General features: G+C 39.7%; 1 protein-coding gene across 2 annotated transcripts in view; it reads left to right on the top strand.

Moving 5' to 3' along the window:
* Window positions 1-18,798, top strand: part of ROR2 (receptor tyrosine kinase like orphan receptor 2) — a 159,253-nt gene that overhangs the window by 66,304 nt on the left and 74,151 nt on the right. The window contains exon 1 of one of the 2 annotated variants that reach the window (XM_074570400.1): window positions 18,627-18,657. The exons of the other annotated variant lie outside the window; for it this stretch is intronic. The gene's annotated coding sequence lies outside the window, so the exon portion shown is untranslated. Of the gene's footprint in view, window positions 1-18,626; window positions 18,658-18,798 lie in introns of those variants that run through there. 2 annotated transcript variants of the gene reach the window in all.

Genomic DNA, 18,798 nt, shown 5'->3' with positions numbered 1-18,798 from the left:
CCAGAGATGGAGACTCCACCACCTCTCTGGGCAGCCTGTTCCAGTGCTCTGCCACCCTCAAGGTAAAGAAGTTCCTCCTCATGTTTAGATGGAATTTCAAGTTTGTGCCCATTACCTCTTGTCCTGTCACCAGGCACCACTGAAAAGAGCCTGGCCCCATCCTCCTGACACCCACCCTTTGAGTATTTATAAGTGTCGATAAGGTCCCCACTCAGTTGTCTTTTTTCCAGACTAAAAAGACCCAAATCCCTCAGCCTTTCTTCATAAGAGAGATGCTCTAGTCCCCTAATCATCTTGGTAGCCCTTTGCTGTACCCTCTCCAGCAGTTCCCTGTCCTTCTCGGACCGGGGAGCCCAGAACTGGACACAGTACTCCAGGTGCGGCCTCACCAGGGCAGAGTAGAGGGGGAGGATGATCTCCCTCGACCTGCTGACCACACTCTTCTTGATGCACCCCAGGATGCCATTGGCCTTCTTGGCCACAAGGGCACAAGGGTCCTTGTTCACCAGGACTCCAGCTCTCTTTCCACAGAGCTGCTCTCCAGCAGGTCAGCCCCCAACTTGTACTGGGTCATGGGGTTATTCCTCCCCAGGTGCAGCACCCTACACTTGCCCTTGTTGAATTTCATAAGGTTTCTCATCGTCCAACTCTCCAGCCTCTCCAGGTCTTGCTGTATAGCAGTGCAGCCTTCTGCTGACACCCCGCCCAGTATTGTGTCATCGGCAAACTTGCTGAGGGTGCACTCTATCCCTTCATCCAGGTCATTGATGAATATATGGAACAGGACTGTACCCAGTATTGATCCCTGGGGAACACCACTTGTCACTGACCTCCAATTAGACTCTGTGCTCCTAGTCACAACACTCTGAGCTCTATCTTTCAACCAGTTTTCAATCCACCCCAGTGACCGTTCATCTAACCCGCACTTCCTAAGCTTCCCTATGAGGATGCTGTGGGAGACTGTGTTGAAAGCCTTGATGAAGACAAGGTTAGATCTTTACTGTATGATTTATCTGCACTGTTTAGGTTCATAGTGTTTGCTTTCCATATAATATAGAAAAAGTTTTGCAACAAGCACAGGCATATTTTTATGACGTAGAATACTTTGTACTGAATAATCACAAAGCTCTTTCCATAATATTCTTTCATCTTTGGGTGGGTGAGGATATATTTCATGCCTTTATTACCTGGAGGGTAACTGAAGATTGTTTCAGTTGATGCAAAATGTAGTTCTTTAGTTCATGGATTTTCATTGATCTTTCGTATGTATATCGAGTTGATCATCTATTTTTATTACAGGCTGCCAGTTCATGTAGTGCATCATTTATCCTTGAACAGTTATTGTATCTCTGCTTTGGAGATCACTGGACTGCATGTCTGACCAAAGCAAGGCTTTTTATCCCACTACAAGATTTAAAATCAGTATTAATTCAAATTTGCTTTTAATTGCCTACTTTGGAATTGCTTGAAATTCTTTTCATGAGTAGTATAAGATTTTGAAGATCCTATTAAGGAAGTTGGGTCTTCTCATGTGAGTATGTAATAAAGTTCCCTGCATCTCAGTGGAAGTTTGGTACTGTTCTCGTCTGCAGAAAGTGAAATGAGATGTCATAGCAATGGAATTAATGTAAATCCTTATGGCAGCAAAAGGTAAAATCAGTCACATTTGAGGATCTGAAGGGGAGAGACGGAATTATGACTCAGTCAAAGAATGCTCCCAATAAAATGCTCTTACCAATAAAATTGCTAACTTGCATATTATACAGTAAAAAATCGTCAGTGTTCGATGTAAAGAAGACACTTAATAATCTGGTTCCGTTTTCTGGGGAATGCCTCTCAGCATTGACCTTTGTTTTGAAGACTGTGGAGAAAGGGCCACAGATGGTGAGATGGAACGTGCAGCAATAGCGGAGAGTCTATGAGAATCCAGAATGACAACTTGAGAAGAGTGATAGCAAAGCAGAAGGAGGGAGATATAAGGGAGAATTATAGTGGCTAGAGGGCTGTGAAAGGGAAGAAAGAAGTCCAGCACAATGAATGAGAGGCTGGGGCAGGTAGTATGAACAGGGTAGCTGCCTTCCCATTGGAGGAGGGCATGAGGTAGAGAGGGTATGGCAACCAGTCATGTCCCAAAGGAGAACACATATAAGTGACATTTTCTTCCAGCAGTAAATTTGCATTTTGTTTCTTCAGGTTACATTTTTAACCATACCATGATGAGAAAAAAATGAAAACCTATACGTTCTCAGGTCTTTCTCAGTCCAGGTAACAAAAAGTTAATAAAAACAGTGTGATGTATTATAGTTTTGGTGTTTTGTCACTCGAAAAAGTAATCCTTGTCAGAGGTTTGCTGTATCCAATACAATCCATAGACACCTCGATCCCAATTAACCTACCCTACATAGAATCATAGAATGGTTTTGGTTGGAAGGGACCTTAAAGATCATCTAGTTCCAACCCCCCTGCCATGGGCAGGGACACCTCCCACTAGATCAGGCTGCTCAAAGTCCCTTCCAGCCTGGTCTTGAACACTTCCAGGGATGGGGCAGCCACAACTTCCCTGGGCAACCTCCTCCAGTGCCTCACCACCCTCACAGGAAAGAATTTCTTCCTAATATCGAATCTAAATCTACCCTCTTTCAGGTTGAAACCATTACCCCTCGTCCTATTGCTCCACTCCCTGATAAGGAGTCCCTCCCCATCTTTCCTGTAGTCTCCCTTTAGGTACTGGAAGGCTGCTATAAGGTCTCCCCAGAGCCTTCTCTTCTCCAGGCTGAACAACCCCAACTCTCTCAGCCTGTCCTCATAGGAGAGGTGCTCCAGCCCTCTGATCATCTTCGTGGCCCTCTGCTGGACCCATTCCAAGAGGTCCATGTCCTTCTTGTGCTGAGGACTCCAAAGCTGGATGCAGTACTCCAGTGGGGTCTCACCAGAGTGGAGCAGAGGGGTAGAATCACCTCCCTCAACCTGCTGGCCATACTTCTTTTGATGCAGCCCAGGATGCAGTTGGCTTTCTGGGCTGCAAGCGCACATTGCCAGCTCAAGTTGAGCTTCTCATCCACCAACACCCCCAAGTCCTTCTCCTCAGGGCTGCTCTCAAGCCATTCTCTGCCCAGCCTGTGTTTGTGCCTGGGATTGCCATGACCCAGGTGCAGGACCTTGCACTTGGCCTGGTTGAACTTCATGAGGTTCACATGGGTCTACCTCTCAAGCCTGTCCAGGTCCATCTGGATAGCATCCCTTCTCTCCAGCATGTCGACCACGCCACAGAGCTTGGTGTCATCAGCAAACTTGCTGAGGGTGCACTCAATCCCACTGTCCATGTCTCTGACAAAGACATTAAACAGCGCTGGTCCCAGTACTGACCCCTGAGGAATGCGACGTCACTGGTTTCCACTTGGACTTAGAACGGTTGACCGCAACCCTTTGAGTGCGGCCATCTGGCCAGTTCTTTATCCACCAAGTGGTCCATCCATCAAATCCGTGCCTTTCCAATTTAGAGACCAGGATGTCACGCAGGACAGTGTCAAACACTTTGCGTAAGTCCAGGTAGATGACGCCAGTTGCTCTCCCCTTATCTACCAATATATCTATATATCTCTATATATATATTGGTGTGTGTATATATATGTGTATGTGTATATATACACACACATCACACATACCAATATATCTATACATATATATATATATATCTCACCAATGTGTACTTACTTTAATGAATCCATGGGAAATCTTTTCTCTCTTTTTTTCTCTCAAGGCTTTTGTTTTATTTTGAAGTTCATAGTTATTAAAAGATGAGATTTTAAATGAAGAACCTGTTTTCTAAAACCTGGGAAGTTTCTTATCCATTGTATCAATGATCACGCTTGCATGAGCATAGCTGAAGCAGCAGAAAAACTTTCTGTGGAGACGAGGGATAGAAATCCTTACACTAACTTCACTGGTGGCCAAAATATACTGCCTTGTTCTACTTTTAAAGTTATACATTGCTTTATTTGGAATACAGAATAAAAATAGATCCTCTCACCTGATTTCGCCTGTATCTCACACCAACAAGTGTTTCCTTGCACTTCATCACAGCACAGGGCTCTGGGCAGGCGATGAAGTGCAGTTCCAGGCACTCTCTGTCAAGATGTTCTTCACGGAAAAACGGTATAGTTTCATGGCCGTATCCTTTTCTGGCAGTGCTATTCTGCACTGCAGCCATTGCTCTCTGCTGCTTATTCCAGTCTCTGGAGAACCCATCTATCAACCGGTACAACTGGGTGTGCACCCATGTAGTGAAGTGGATTAGAAAACTGATTTGTGTTAAAAATAATTTATTTTTCTCTTTCGCAGGGTTATTTTTAGCCTGGTTAGTTGCTTGATCCACGTCATAGCATGGCTGTTTAAACAGATACACTGCTATCATAGACATACTGAGAAAAAGCTGTCAGGGCAGGGGAGGTAAAGACTGTTTAAGACAGTGTGGCTTCTGAAGGAAAGGTCTCTGAATGTACTTGAGAAGGGCTGGGCTGGCAAGAAGACTAGATAGGAACAGTTTTGCGTAAAACAGTCTCTTCTGTGAGACAGGAAAATGTTTTGCTAGGTTGTTGTGAATGTGAATTTGCCATTAATAGATAATGAAAGGAAAGAATCTTGCAGAAAAGCAACAAAAATAATCAAACCCTGTATATACGCGTACAAACATATGAAGAGGATTGGCTAGATATGAGCATTTTGAAGAAGTGATGATGGCATAGGAAGGGCCAAGCACAGAAATACTTACATGGTGTAAGCATCACTGATAGTAAGGGGTATGGTAAAATAATGAAGAACAGTAAATTTTAGCAAGCTTTTCTTTTTTCTTTTTTTTTTCTTTTTTTTTTTTTTTTTTTTACCTGTCAATATAATGCATTGTATCATCAGAAGGTTTCTGTCACTGTCAGGAATAGTTTCTCAAGGGAGGTTCCATTTCTTGGAAATCATAAAACTGAGCTGGATAAACACTAGAAAACATACTGTATGCAGTAATTCTCCATTGGCAGAAAGATGAATGACTGATCTGTTACATATTTACATCTCTTAGCAACTGTGAATCGTAGGTGGCAAATGCAGTTGAAGACCACAACTGAATTTCTGATGGGAAATTAAAAATAAATGCGGAGTATGCTGTGCAATCATATTATTGGTTCTGCCTACTACTTTTTATCTGCTTGTTTGTTCCTTCTTATTGCAAGCATTCCTTCACTACAGTCAACTGTGAATGAGATACTGTGCTGGCTTGAAACTTGTTAGCTGTGGAAAGCAACTGACTTTGGTGGTCAGAGTATTATAACAATGTTAAACTACACTATCTGCATATAAAGGGAACTTCCTTGTGTACAGAGAGGTGCTGGTCATTGGAAAATGTTGAGACAGGAATTTTCAACTAGTTTCCTTGACAATGGTGAAATGATTTGTATCCTTTATGCTGTTCATAATAGAGTGGACACAGGAAGGTATAATCCTGTACTGACGCAGCAATACAGACTTTCACCCTTCTGTAGAGTACAGATATTTGTCAGTCTTGGTACTCTAGGACTGTAAATGACTGATCAAATGACTTTGATCCTTTCAAGCAGTCCGCATGAGGATCTCATTTTGGTTCTCTTTTGTTTTCCTTCATTATGTAATCAAAGCATTTATTTTGTTTTTCATTTGCAATAGTAAAAAGTTTAAAAGTACAATTTCATTTAATGTCCTTATGTTTCTATTCAGGTCTGTTTCTCTTGCGTATTTAATAGTACAAGTATTGGAGATAAACTTAAAGGGCAAATCTGAATGAAATTTCACCTATAATTTGGGCTCATGCCCAAATCCTGGTTATGATTGTGCCTGGCTTTAATTATGATGAATTCTTGGAAGCTGCTATCAGGCTGTTTTATTCCCAAATGGTAAAAGTATCATGAAATCAAATTACCTTGTAAGGTTATGTCAGTATTTGACACAGTACTGGAAAAATTAGATTGCATTTGGTTTTTGGATCAAACTCTTATTTCCTTCCAGACACTGAAGAGGACTAGATGTTAGTCTTGCACTTTAACCCATCTGTATTAAATATATAATATGGAGATACGGTTTGACTGTAATTGGTTATGGCTTATGTGTAGCTATGAAATTTGAGAATCATCTAATAATTTTCCCTTTAAACAGACTTTTTAAAATACCAACATGGTATGCTGCCTTCCTTGAAGACTGCATAATTTTAGATTCCTCACTTTCATCCGGACCTTTTGTCATCCTTCTTGTGTGTTAGCTAATTCTGACATTTTCTTAATTTAAAGTCTAATTCATAGCATGAGTTGCATTTAATCATGTGAATAATCCCACTGATTGTAACTCAATGTGAAAGCCCTTCGCAGAGTCAACTCTTTTGACTGTGTTCTCTCCTGATCCTTGTCTTTAAAATGCATAAGTATCAATGGTGCTGTACAAGAACAATCCATTTTATCCTCTTTATGATTACATGTTGCTGGTCTAGCTTGTATGTAGAAGGATGAAAGGTGAAATGTGTTGTAGTTGTCCTGACTTCAATAGTTCCACAAGCACAGGTTTTCGTAGTCTGATATATTTTAAATTCCCTTCAATTTCCATAACAAATTAAAATGGCAGGTTTTATTGTATATTTAAATTGTTCTTGTAACAAAGAAAATCACATGAGTTAACCGCTGCTCCTATTGACTGTGCATCTAATGCTTAGTATTGACTCAATTGCCTTTCTCTGTAATGCACTAAACAGGCAGACTGTAACAATAAGATGACTTGGACAAGAAACAGTGGCTTATGTTAGCAGTAATGTTAGGTTTATTCTTGTTCTCTTCATATGCTCTTGGCCATCACAGGACAGTACTATGAGTCACCTCTCTCATGTGTCAGAAATGAGACACCTATTTCTGTCACAAAATAGCAGAACCCATATTTTATGCTACAGCTTCAATGCTTACTTTAAGTTCATGAGCCGCATAAACCATAAAGGGTGGTTTGGTTAGTAAATTTGTAATCCCGTCAGGCCTTAGACTACAGCACTATAGCACTTTGTTTATTTTCACCTATTGTATCCAAGGATTTTAAACTAAGCACTGTGATTTTCATTTCAGTGAACAATAGAGACAGCCTACTGAAATGCAAGCATTGTTTACAAAGTAACTTAATCATGCTATATTTCTTTATTCAGTGCTAGTTCTGAATCCAGCATATTTTTTAGTGTTGTAGCGGTATGTTATGAATAACCCTTAATGCTGTATCTGGTTGATGATGTTCCTTATGTACTGTTATTCCACTATTGTTTGCAAAACCTTCTACTTGTAATTAAGAGATACAGGCATTTAGGTTGATACTGAAGTTACCATCTGATGTAAGAGAACAAACAGAAATGTGATATTTTGATGTATGTGTGGTATGTCACGCCACTTGTTCTTGAACGCCATGACGATTTACTCCAGTAAACTATAGGTTGCACCTCTATCATGCACAACTGAATGTACTTACTGAGATGCAACTGATAGTGCATTAATTGGGCAAATACTTACAGATCTTGGAGGAGAATACTTAACTAACTAAATTTCTTAATTAAACAATTAGTGCAATGAAATTTCAGACAGCAGGGGTTGAATCCTTTCCCATATTCAGTGCACTCTGAACACTACAGCATCAAAAACCAAACTCAGAAATATTCTGTGCTTTGCAGGGCTTCTGTTGCTTGTCATAGATTGCTGAAAGCTACACAATTGCATTCTGTGGCCCTTTAGATCTAAAGCACATCCAATTTTTGCAAAGGAAGGCGATAAACTCTTCCTTTTAAGATGTTTTTTGATATATGTGTATGGGAGCCTACTGTTTGGCTGTGGTGTTATTAAACATGCTAAGACTGAGTCTTAGTTGTGCAGAGGGAAAAAAACTCACCAACCCATGTCTGGAAAACAGCCTTCAATAACCTTTGCTGCCGGAATAGTCAGCCCACTAACTAATTGCAAACACATGGGAATATTTATAAAGAGCAGGGCATGGGCTTAGAAAGTGACTGATCTCCTGCTCTGGTTCAGCGTATATGAATGACAGCCCTTAGTAACCCTGTTCCCTGTCAAAACAGGTCTGCTTCATCAAACTGTGACAAAGTACAGCTGCTCTGCAGGCAGTGAGCCCCCCCAAATATTTAAATGAAAATAGCTTGTGCTAAGGGGAACAGATTTTGAAAAAGCAGTTACCTTACTAAGTATCGAAAAGGACATTTTACTTTTAGTTTCTCTCAGCACACTGTCTGTGTTTGGAAACTTGAGGAGAATTTAAAATCTTCTGTATTTCTGTTATCCTTCCAGTGTTACTTGATGCTTAGGAAGAGTAAGTAATGGTTGTATACAAATGTTGGCCTCTGCACAGCAGGGCCCTGACATCGTAGTCTTAATGCATTGAACACACAGTTCATTTTCTCTTCCCTCGTGAACCGTTCTCCACCAGAAGGGTCATGTTTAGTATAAACAAAACACGGAAAGAAGAAGGAGAATAAAAAAAGACTGTCAAGTTTCTAGTTATTTACATGTAAATAATTGTTTATTCACTGTTCAAGGGATGGGGTTTTGTTGGGGTTTTTTGGGGTTTTTTTGTTGTTGTTTTTTGTTTTTTTGTTCTAAAGTAGCAAATACAATAAAGATGTACAATTACAATTCTTTTGCAACATCACTGTTGAAAAGTGAATGCAACTTACATTTTTAATCGTGTTCAGTATCTTCTGAGGACTATTTTCATTAATTTCTGTGAAAATATCACAGATTATTTCCAAAGATTTTTTTTTTAACCAAATGTCCAGAATTTGGGGTGCTGTCATGAGCAGCACTCCAGCTTCATAAAGTCTTTTTGGTGTCTACAGAACTACTTCTGAAATCTCAGGAGGACTGGAGATTTTGGAACAACTCTTAGCGGTATTTGGCATTTGTTCAGCTACCTCTGTCATCACCAGAAAATACAAAGTTACTTTCACATGCTTAACAGCAAGAAGGGTTTTGAGAGAGAGATTCAAGCTGTTGTTTTAGTGAGGGCCATTTTATTTTATCCCTGCTGAAAAATCTGGACTATTTGGGCTATTACTGAATTTCCTTGCAGTTAAAAGGCAAGTAGTATGCTTCTGTTTTTGCTGAAGATGTAAGCGTATGCTTTCAGCCAGAGATATGAGTGGTCTATGAATCAGCTTGTGTTTTGCTTCTTACTTCTTCTCTTGCTGTTATTTTTCATCACGTGTGTGATGCAGATGATGCAGTAGAGGCCACCTTTCCTGCAGGTCTGAGATACTGAAAGAAAAACGACATGCAAGAGCTTGAAAAGAACACAACTGTCTCTGTAGCTCTTATGATAGCTCCCAGAAGCTGGCTGTGTACTGCCGGCTTTCCTAAGAGATGGGTGTTTCCCTGTAGAGTGTATGACATGAGTTCTGTCATGACTTCCAGCTTGGTTCTTCTACTACAGTCAAATCGCATCTGTTTGCAGAATATGCCCTGAATTACTGCTCACATTTCAAAAGCTCTGGAAAGTACATCTTTTTAATGCATAAAAATATCTTATCTTGAAATTTATTCACTATATGCCTGATCTGTATGTTTTGCTTATCCTTCTTGTAGAGCTTGAAGTAGCACTAGAGTATCAGGAACTCTAGTGTCCCATATATTGCCAAGTCAGTAGTGGTTATTTTAACTGATTTTTTTATTGTTGCTAATTATTAATGTTATTTATTATTGTAATTATTGACTATTTATTACCAGGAAGTTCCTCACTGACTTCAATGCCTTTGTTTCTGATAAAAGTTTGCATTGAAAGAATGCTGGAAGTTGTAGCATAACAGAACTTTAGAGCTTTTACTGGTGTGCCGGACTGTGTAGCCTTCAAAAAGACACAATTTACTCTCAGTTTACTGAGATTCTGATAAACTTTCTTCCTTTCCCTATTTCGACTTTAGCTATTGGATATACAGTGACTAAACATACCAGATGTATGGCAGAGAACGAGAAATAAATGATCTTTAGTATTTGAGCTTGTAAAGAGGCAAAATACTGCATTTGTTGGAACAGAAGCTTGGGACCCAACTGAACTTCTCAACACACAACAAACTTTGGTTAAAGCAGATGAGTAATAAAAATTTTCATTCCATTAATGTTTTGGAATTTAAGTGAATTAAAAATCTGTCTGTAAAGATTGGGCATTGCATTATACATTGCAAAAGCAAAACTCCTATTTGTCCTCCAGGACGGATACCTTTCCTATGTTAGAACTGCAAACTGACGCACTGGTTTCCTCCTCTTTGCATAAGTGGCGTCTGCATCGGGAATCCTCACCTACATGAGGATCCTCACCAATACTGAGTGGGAATCATCTAATGCTACTTTAATTTTGGTTGTTTTGAACGTCTCTAAGGTTGTCTTTTTCTTCAGTGTACTTAACTGATTTAGGTGGGTTTTTTTTCCACATTGCAGTCCTGTTGACTACTATTGATGGTTTACTAAAGGTCGTTTCTACAGTGAACACTGTCAACACACACATAAACATGGAGCCCTACCCAGCAAGAATTTTTTATCACGTCATCCATAATTTATCAGTATTCTTCTGTTGTTCTCTTTTCCCATCTGCCTTCCTTTATGCCTGTTAAAACTGGCTAATGTTTTTCAAGGTTATTTTTCTTAAATGTAAGAGTCATGAAGTTGGAGATGAGAAAGCCGAGTGGGAAAAGTGATATCAACGTGTCATGTAGATATGCATAATACAGAAAAATCAGAAATAGATTATTCTGGACCTTCAGAAACCAAAACAGCTTTCACAATTTTAGTGAAATTGATTTTTCTTTTTTCCTTCTAGTTTTTGTAGTTAGTACAGTTCAGCAGATGTATAACTACTACAACAGATAAGAAATTTCTTCCTTTCTGCTGTTACTTGGGAAATAAAAACATTCTGATTTTTAACATTTTAAAAATATTCTGATTTTTAAAAATATTTTATAAATCTTCAGGAGTGAAAGAACTATTTTACGTGGGAGTCTGTGTTCCTGAATCATTTATCCTTCCATTCAGGACTTCATATAAAGGAAGAGTAAGGTATATCAAACATCTGCATAGTCAGAAAGATAGAATGTTCTTTGGATACATGATTGACTTTAAGTTGTTCATTAAGAAAAATATTCCCAAATGCAGTTTTAGAAAGTATTTTATAAAATTTGATGATATTATTCTATACTGCTAAGCAGTATTTGAATTTCAGGTTCAACAGCTGTGTTATCATTACTTGATATTACCCTTGGCAAATTAAGAAAAAAACCAACAACAACAACTCCCCCTCCAAAAAAAAACCCCAACCCCAGAATAAAGAGTACAGAAACTTCTTTCAGGAAGAAATAAGTGTTTGTTTTCCTAATTATTGAGTAAAATGAATTTATTTAGATCTGAAAGTTTAAGATCTGTAACACTGTAACACTAACTTACTGTTGTTGCACATACCTGAGCAGTTAAGAAGAATTCATTGTAAAGGGAGAAATTCATATACATTTTTGTTGACATTCTTGGAAAAAAGTCAGACTTCAAGTATGACTGGGAAAATTATAATTTTTTTTAAAAAAGGTTTTCAAAGACTGGATTCATTTAGTTTGGCAAAAGCTACAAAATGAATATATATTTAAAAAGGCAAAGACTTAAGTGATCACAGCTTTTGGCTCTTAGGGAGAAGGAAATGCCTTTAAAAATTCCATATTACACCAAAGTTCATTCTCTGCCTCCCCCCTCTTTCTAGCTCCTATTTAATGTTGTGTGGAACATCTGTTTAAGAAAAGTAAAGCTAGAAACAAATTTGTTAACCCTTCAGCTGGTAGATGTCCAGGTTTATTGAGAGATGGCTGCTTTTTAGGGGAACTACAGTGTTTTGAGTACCTTTTACTACTTTCACCTTTTTCTGCCTTTCTGTCACCACCTTTATTTATTTTTAATTTTAATTTATTATGGTCAACAAGAGAAATGAGAGAAGAAAAGCATACATTGCACAGTTTTTCACTGCTTGAGGGAAAACAGAACAGACCATAAAGCTAGTGAGAAATAGATACATCAGATAGCTATCTTCTCCCTTACTGTCTTCATTTTGAGCATAAAGGTCTAAAAGAACTAATGTTTTCTGGACTTCTGTGAGGCTTTGAGACAGTCACCCACAATATGCTTCTGTCTAAATTGGAGAGTTATGGATTTGATGGGAGGACTGTTCAGTGGATGAGGAATTGGTTGGCTAGTCGCATCCAGAGGGTACTGGTCAACAGCTCAATGGCCAGATAGAGATCGGTGACAAGTAGTGTCCCTCAGGGGTCCATACAGGCATCAGTACTGTTTAGTATCTTCATCAGGGACATAGACGGCGGGATTGAGTACACCCTCAGCAAGTTTGCTGACAACACCAAGCTGAATGGTGCAGTTGACATGCCTGAGAGGAGGGATGCCACCCAGAGGGACCTGGACAGGCTCAGGAAGTGGGCCTGTGTGAACTTCATGAGGTTCAACAAGTCCAAGGTCAAGGTCCTGCACCTGGGTTGGGTCAATACCTGATATCAATATAGGCTGGGGAATGAAAGGATTGAGAGTAGCCCTGCAGAAAAGGACTTGGTGGATGAAGAGCTGGAATCAAACCTGCAATGTGCGTTCACAGACAAGAAGGCCAATGCTATCCTGGGCTGCATGAAAAGAAGCGTGGTGAGCAGGCAGAGGAAGGTGATTCTGTCCCTCTACTTTGCTCTGGTGAGACCCCACCTGGAATACTGTGTCCAAGTCTGGAGTCCCCAACGTGAGAAGGACATGGACCTGTTGGAGCAAGTCCAGAGGAGGGGCACAAAAATGATCAGAGGGCTGGAGCACCTCTCCTATGAGGACAGGCTGAGAGAGCTGGGGGTTGTTCAGCCTGAAAGAAGGTGGATCTGGAGGGACTTTATAGCAGCCTTCCAGTACTTGAAGAGGGCCTACGGGAAAGATGGGGATAAACTCTTTATCAGGGAGTGTAGTGATAGGATGAGGGGTAAAGGCTTTAAAATAAAAGAGGGAAGATTTAGACTAGCTATAAGGAAGAAATTTTTCACAGTGAGGGTGGTGAAACACTGGCACAGGATGCCCAGAGAGGTGGTAGGTGCTCCACCCCCGGAAAAATTCAAGGTCAGGTTGCACAGGGCTCTGAGCAACCTGATCTAGTTGAAGATGTCCTTGCTCATTGTAGGGGAGGTTGGACTATGACCTTTAAAGGTCCCTTCCAATCCAAACTATTCTATGATTCTCTTCTATGACTCTATGATTCCAACTTTTCTGCATCTCCAATTGTGAAGTGTCTCATGCATGCATTACAAACATGTTCTGGATTTCAGTAACTGCATAAGGGCAGAGACACTTGATAGGAGACTGAAAAATGAGGCTGTAACTTTCTCTATAGACCTATTTTAAGAGCAGAGCGTATCCAGTGGATAAGCATGAGGCACCCCTGTAACCTACCAGCTGGGGATTCACAAATAAGAGGGCTGATCTTCCGTATCTGCAGTCTTTACCTCTTTTTCATAAGCTCAGTGCTTTTCTAGCCCTTGCACAAGTATTTCCAGTTGCATAATGGTCTTTAACCATGGTTCTTTGTCCAAGAGCTGGCTCTGGTACCTCTTATTTCTGACGCTTGGGACCTGGCTACCTTTTGCCAGGAGTCCATACTATATCTCAGGAGGTAAGCCTGAGCTGGCCTCACCTGGTTCATACAGAATGATTACTTTTTGGTCCCTAAAAATGCTGGCAACAGAATGCTGCTTTTCTTTCCATTGCAGGAACTGGGCTCCTCTTATCAAATGCCCTCCCTCTCAATGCAGGGTAACAGTAGGGGTCTCTGGGGTGCCCGGATAACCAGCTCAGCTAAAACCTCCTCTTTTCTAGAAAGCTTTTCTTAAGTCATGTAGTAAAATCTTGTTATTCACTTGAATCAGCTAAAGGCCTCGCCTACTCACTGTATAGTGCCCTAGGTTTTGTTTGTTTCAGGTAATTCTGTTAACAGGGTCTTGGAACAGAATCGAGAGTGCTCAATATGAAGATACGTGCTTTCCATTAATTTTTCTTTAACTTGAGGTCTCTTTTCCACCTAAGTCCACAACTATAGTTGCAAATTTAATTAAATTACGCTTTCTGAGATATAACTAAGGAGGTAAGGAGAAAGAGCTGGATTAATGGCATGACAAGTCTGTCTTTCCTCATGTGACTCTAGGGACTTGCTTTTGGCTTCTGAAGAACATTTCTAATGTATGTTTGAGAGGGGTTCTCTGGAAATGTTTGCTTAGGAGCATGAGAGTTAGCTGATCTGTTTGCCTTCAGCTCACGGAGGTAGTGTAGTACAGGATTCATAATGTTTTCGTAGGTCTTTAGAAAACAGATGATCAAAAATGTGCTGAAAATTCTCATTAAAAATATAGAAAAACAAAATAAATATTTAATAGTTATGTTCTTGTTTAGTTAGATTGATACTTTTTAGCATACATTTGTTAAACTTTTGAAAATATCTCTAATAAATCTTCTAAAACTGTTGAGTATCAGTGAAAACACATTTTAACAACCAAGACTCTTCTCTTTGTTGATGCAGATTTCTTGAGGTGGTAAGTGTTAAAGGTTATAAAGCTTGTAACTACCAGATACTTAGGCTAAAGAGAGAGGGTTCAAGAATTTGGATAAAACTTTGTTCAAATCATAGAAATATAAATCCAAAGTATAAATAAGAGAGAGACCAGCGGCATTGCTGACTATACAACCTCTAAGAAGCTTGGTCTATCATCAGTCTGAGCCAATAAATCCGTATTACACAGCATCATTAGATCCTCCAGCCCTCATCTATAAATGCAGGAGCAGAAGGAGTGCATGAGTTCTCAACCTGTACTATCTAACCAACTTCTCTCCAGTGGATCTCAGACAGAGCCAGTATAAAATTTATATTTGTTTTAGAAAATTAATTATTTCACAGTAGGTTTATTCCATATAGGCACTATGAACTTAAATTGTAGCCTTAGTCTTTTGTAAGAGTTTGATTGAACTAATTCCCTAGTTTTTGCTTTTCTAATTGTTGTATTACACACACGCACAAACACACACACACAGATTTAATTTTACAATTGGAAATCAAGGTTTTATGATAAGATTCCCAACTACCCAATGCTCAGCAGCTGTGAAAAAAATGTTCTGCGAAAGAGTGTTTAGGGGTGTTGTCTTCTTTTGAAAATCCAGCCTTTAGCATTTGCAGTATTTACCAAGAGTTAAGTATTCATTTCTGTCTCTTAAGATTATTCATTTTTATATAGAGAAAGAGAAGATACTTCTCCTTAACCAGATACACTGAAATACATATTAAATATATTGAATTGAGGATATTTAAAATCAGTTCTAGTGAGGTCTTCTGGATTGCTATTGCCTGTTCTGCTTCAACGATAGAAGAAGACAGACACTGTATGTTGCACTTAAGTTGCTGAATCCTGTATTTATTAGTTTGTTACTTAACGATGTTTCTTTGCCATTCCTTTTCTTCCCCAGAACTGTCCCTGTTTCATCAATACAATTCTAATTATATTGTTGCTACCACATAGTTACAATGCTGCAGGGTTTACAAGCTTAGTACTTATATGTTTGGGAAAACATTGAAAATCTAAGTGTGATGGTTCACTGACTGTTAGACCAGCGTGACATCAGCTGTGGGCACTGACCACAACTGTCAATTTAAGCAATGTGTAGTGATGACTGTGCAAGAAAGTAACATGTTTTTTTTAAAAAAATAAATTTTAAACACATTAATTGGTAGAATGTCACAGATATTTTTATTTCAGCTCAAGAGTGGCCCGACTTGTTTTATCTGGGGGCAGTGGAAGAATGCTTATTGCCTCAAATGCAGGTCACATAACCACCATAAACTGGCTTTAGCTGCTATATATGAACTATATAGGTCCTGGGATCAAGCCAATATTACTTCTGGTTTCTTTTTAATAAACATTTAGCTGTATTTTTGAAGTGGTTGTGTGGGGCTTATTTCAGTTGTACCTAGCTGGAGGTGACTTTGCCCTTCCCATCTGCTTTCAGATGTTGCAGGATCCATGTTCCCAGGTATTCCTGCTCCTTGTCTCCTTTTTGTGGTCTAACCGAAAACCATTTCTGTTGTTCTCTGCTGGACACTGGAGAAAAAGAATCTCTGTCTAGCTACCAGGAAAGAAAGCTTCTGTTGTTTCTTCACTCACACATGCCAGCACTCCAAGTAGTTGTAGCCATGTTTGGTCATGCCGTTTTAGGCCAGATGTCATTTCACCTGCCACTGGCTCCTCAGTGCTGTGACCACTGAGGTGTTCCCAGGAAAGGCTGGACAACTCACTTCTTCAGCAAGCTGACTGGTTTTCCAACTCTATCTAACACATTGCTGCCAATCTCTGAAAGCCCATTCCTGCCAGCCTCTGAAAACCCATTGTGCAGGTAGGCACCTTGCATAGTACTGAAGGTGAATGGCAGAGTCAGGGTTTTACATTGCTTAAAGTTCCTGCTGTATGAACTCCAGTAAGCCAGAGTTTTCTGACTTAGGTGTTCCATCTGCTCAGTCTTGAGCCTGTGGGGGGCCAGTGCAGAGAACATGTAGAGGAAGACGAAGGGAAAGATGGTTCTGACTGGAAAGCAAGCCCAGGTGAGTAGGTAGGGTCCACAGAGAGCACCACTCAGGTCTTTTCTATGTTCTTCTGTTCCTTCATTCTATTCTCCAAGTGCAAGTTCTACTAGTGACCCATCTCCTGACAGTGGAGGTTAATGCCTGATGTCATGTAGTGATTGCAAAATGCCTGACGCTGGGAGCAGTCAAAGGTACTTTAATGTGTGCTTGGACCTCATGATGGGGATGGGAGGAAATGGCTTGGAAAGCTGAAACACTGCTTAAAATAATGAATTTTTACTGCTGTCATACTGCAATCGTCTTCAATACAGTCTCCTATGTCCTCAGTTTCATCTTTTGCTGATCTTGTAAGCAAACAGGATAATGATGGGGTGACTGTTCACTGACAATCAGAATGTCTACGGGGCCACCCATATGTAAGAAGGTCATGGGTACAAACATCTTTATAGCAGTACAGTTTTATCCATTTTCTAGAATTTTTACTGCTTAAACTGGTATCAGAGCTCAGGCAACTTTAGAGTTATATCAGCGTAGTTAAACCGGATCAGCTTCATACCTTTCAGGTAACTCATTCTGGTTTGTGAGAAAATTGAGTTTCATAAGATAAGTTGTTTGCTTTTCTCTGACAAAGAAAGGAATTGTTAAAACTTATGCATATATGATTGTCATAAGCAATTATATATGATATATATCTATATGTTTGTCTCAACAATATATCTATATGGTACATCTGCAATAAAAAACTTAGATTTTATTTTTCTGCATTACCACGTAGCTGTCTGAATGGATTTTCTTCATTTGAATAGCAATAACTTTATCTTAAAAAGGTATTGAAGAAGTTTAGTGGAACCAGGGAGACTTTAAATAAACTATATATTATTACATACTATTTGCAGTGCTAAGATCAAGAATGTGAGGAAAACCTCTTGTTAAATATATGCCAATAAATTGTGTAACAGAAAAAGACAGTCAAGTTTAATGCCAAGCAATATTAGCAAGGAAATCAGTCTTGGGGAAGGAAAGCTTGATTAAATTGGCAAAGTAATGGGAAAAAAAATAGTACCTTAGTACTGTGGTTTTGCTCTAGAATGCCTAAGTTGTACCACAACCTGCCGTTTCCATTCTTAAACAATTTATATTTTACTTAAGCGATGGAACTGTCTGGTTAAAATACAGGCCATTAGACTGGGACCAGGGATGCATCAAATTGACTGAGTCAGTGGTACAAGTTTTTAGGTAACGACAAAGCTGGCTAAGCTAGTTCTGCTTATGTTGGTAAACGCAACTGTAGCAGTTTGCTGGGTGTTCAAATGGAAAAAAAAAAGAAAAGAAAAAGATAACACTATTTTATTCTTTATTTTTCATGAAATTGTCCTCAATGTGTTTATTAATGTTGTTCAGTATGAAATTGTTTGAATCTGAGTGCTAGCTGTTCTAGGCAACTAGCCCATACTAGGGATTTGAAGTGGTCTGACTTCATCTGTGCAACTATTGCAGAAAACACTTCCTTGTAGCACTCCCTGCTCATTCCTTTCTGTCAGAAAACTGAAGATAAATTTATAATGTCAAATGACTTAATTGAAAGCAACTTGATGAAGTCTTTTCACCGTACAGTGTCAGTAATTATGGAGGTATCGTTATATATCAAAGTGTTATGCTCCTACCCTGAGACTTTAAGGCAAAGGCATTCTTAGTCTTAGATGGGCTAGGCTATTGTCTCTCTTATCCTTTTTGCTGATGTATTTTAATTTGGGGGGAGTTCCTTCTGTCGTTCCCCACAGAGACCATGACTTGCTGTATAAAGGCAAAGGGAAAATACTGCTCCTGTGCCATGACACTGTCCCGCACGACATCCTGGTCTCTGAATTGGAAAGGCAGGGATCTGATGGATGGACCACTTCATGATGGCCACACTCAAAGGGCTGTGGTCAACAGTTCTAAGTCCAAGTGGAAACCAGTGACAAGTGCCGTTCCTCAGGGGTGAGTGGGACCAGTGTTGTTTAACGTCTTTGTGGGGGATGAGAAACCACATCCTGGGCTGCATCAAAAGAAGTATGGCCAGCAGGTCAAGGGAGGTGATTCTACCCCTCTACTCCACTCTGGTGAGACCCCACTGGAGTA

The sequence above is a fragment of the Larus michahellis genome, chromosome Z (assembly GCF_964199755.1).
Source record: "Larus michahellis chromosome Z, bLarMic1.1, whole genome shotgun sequence".
NCBI lineage: Eukaryota > Metazoa > Chordata > Aves > Charadriiformes > Laridae > Larus > Larus michahellis.
The sequence above is the reverse complement of the archived record's forward strand: the minus strand, read 5'-3'. Positions and strand labels throughout refer to the sequence as shown.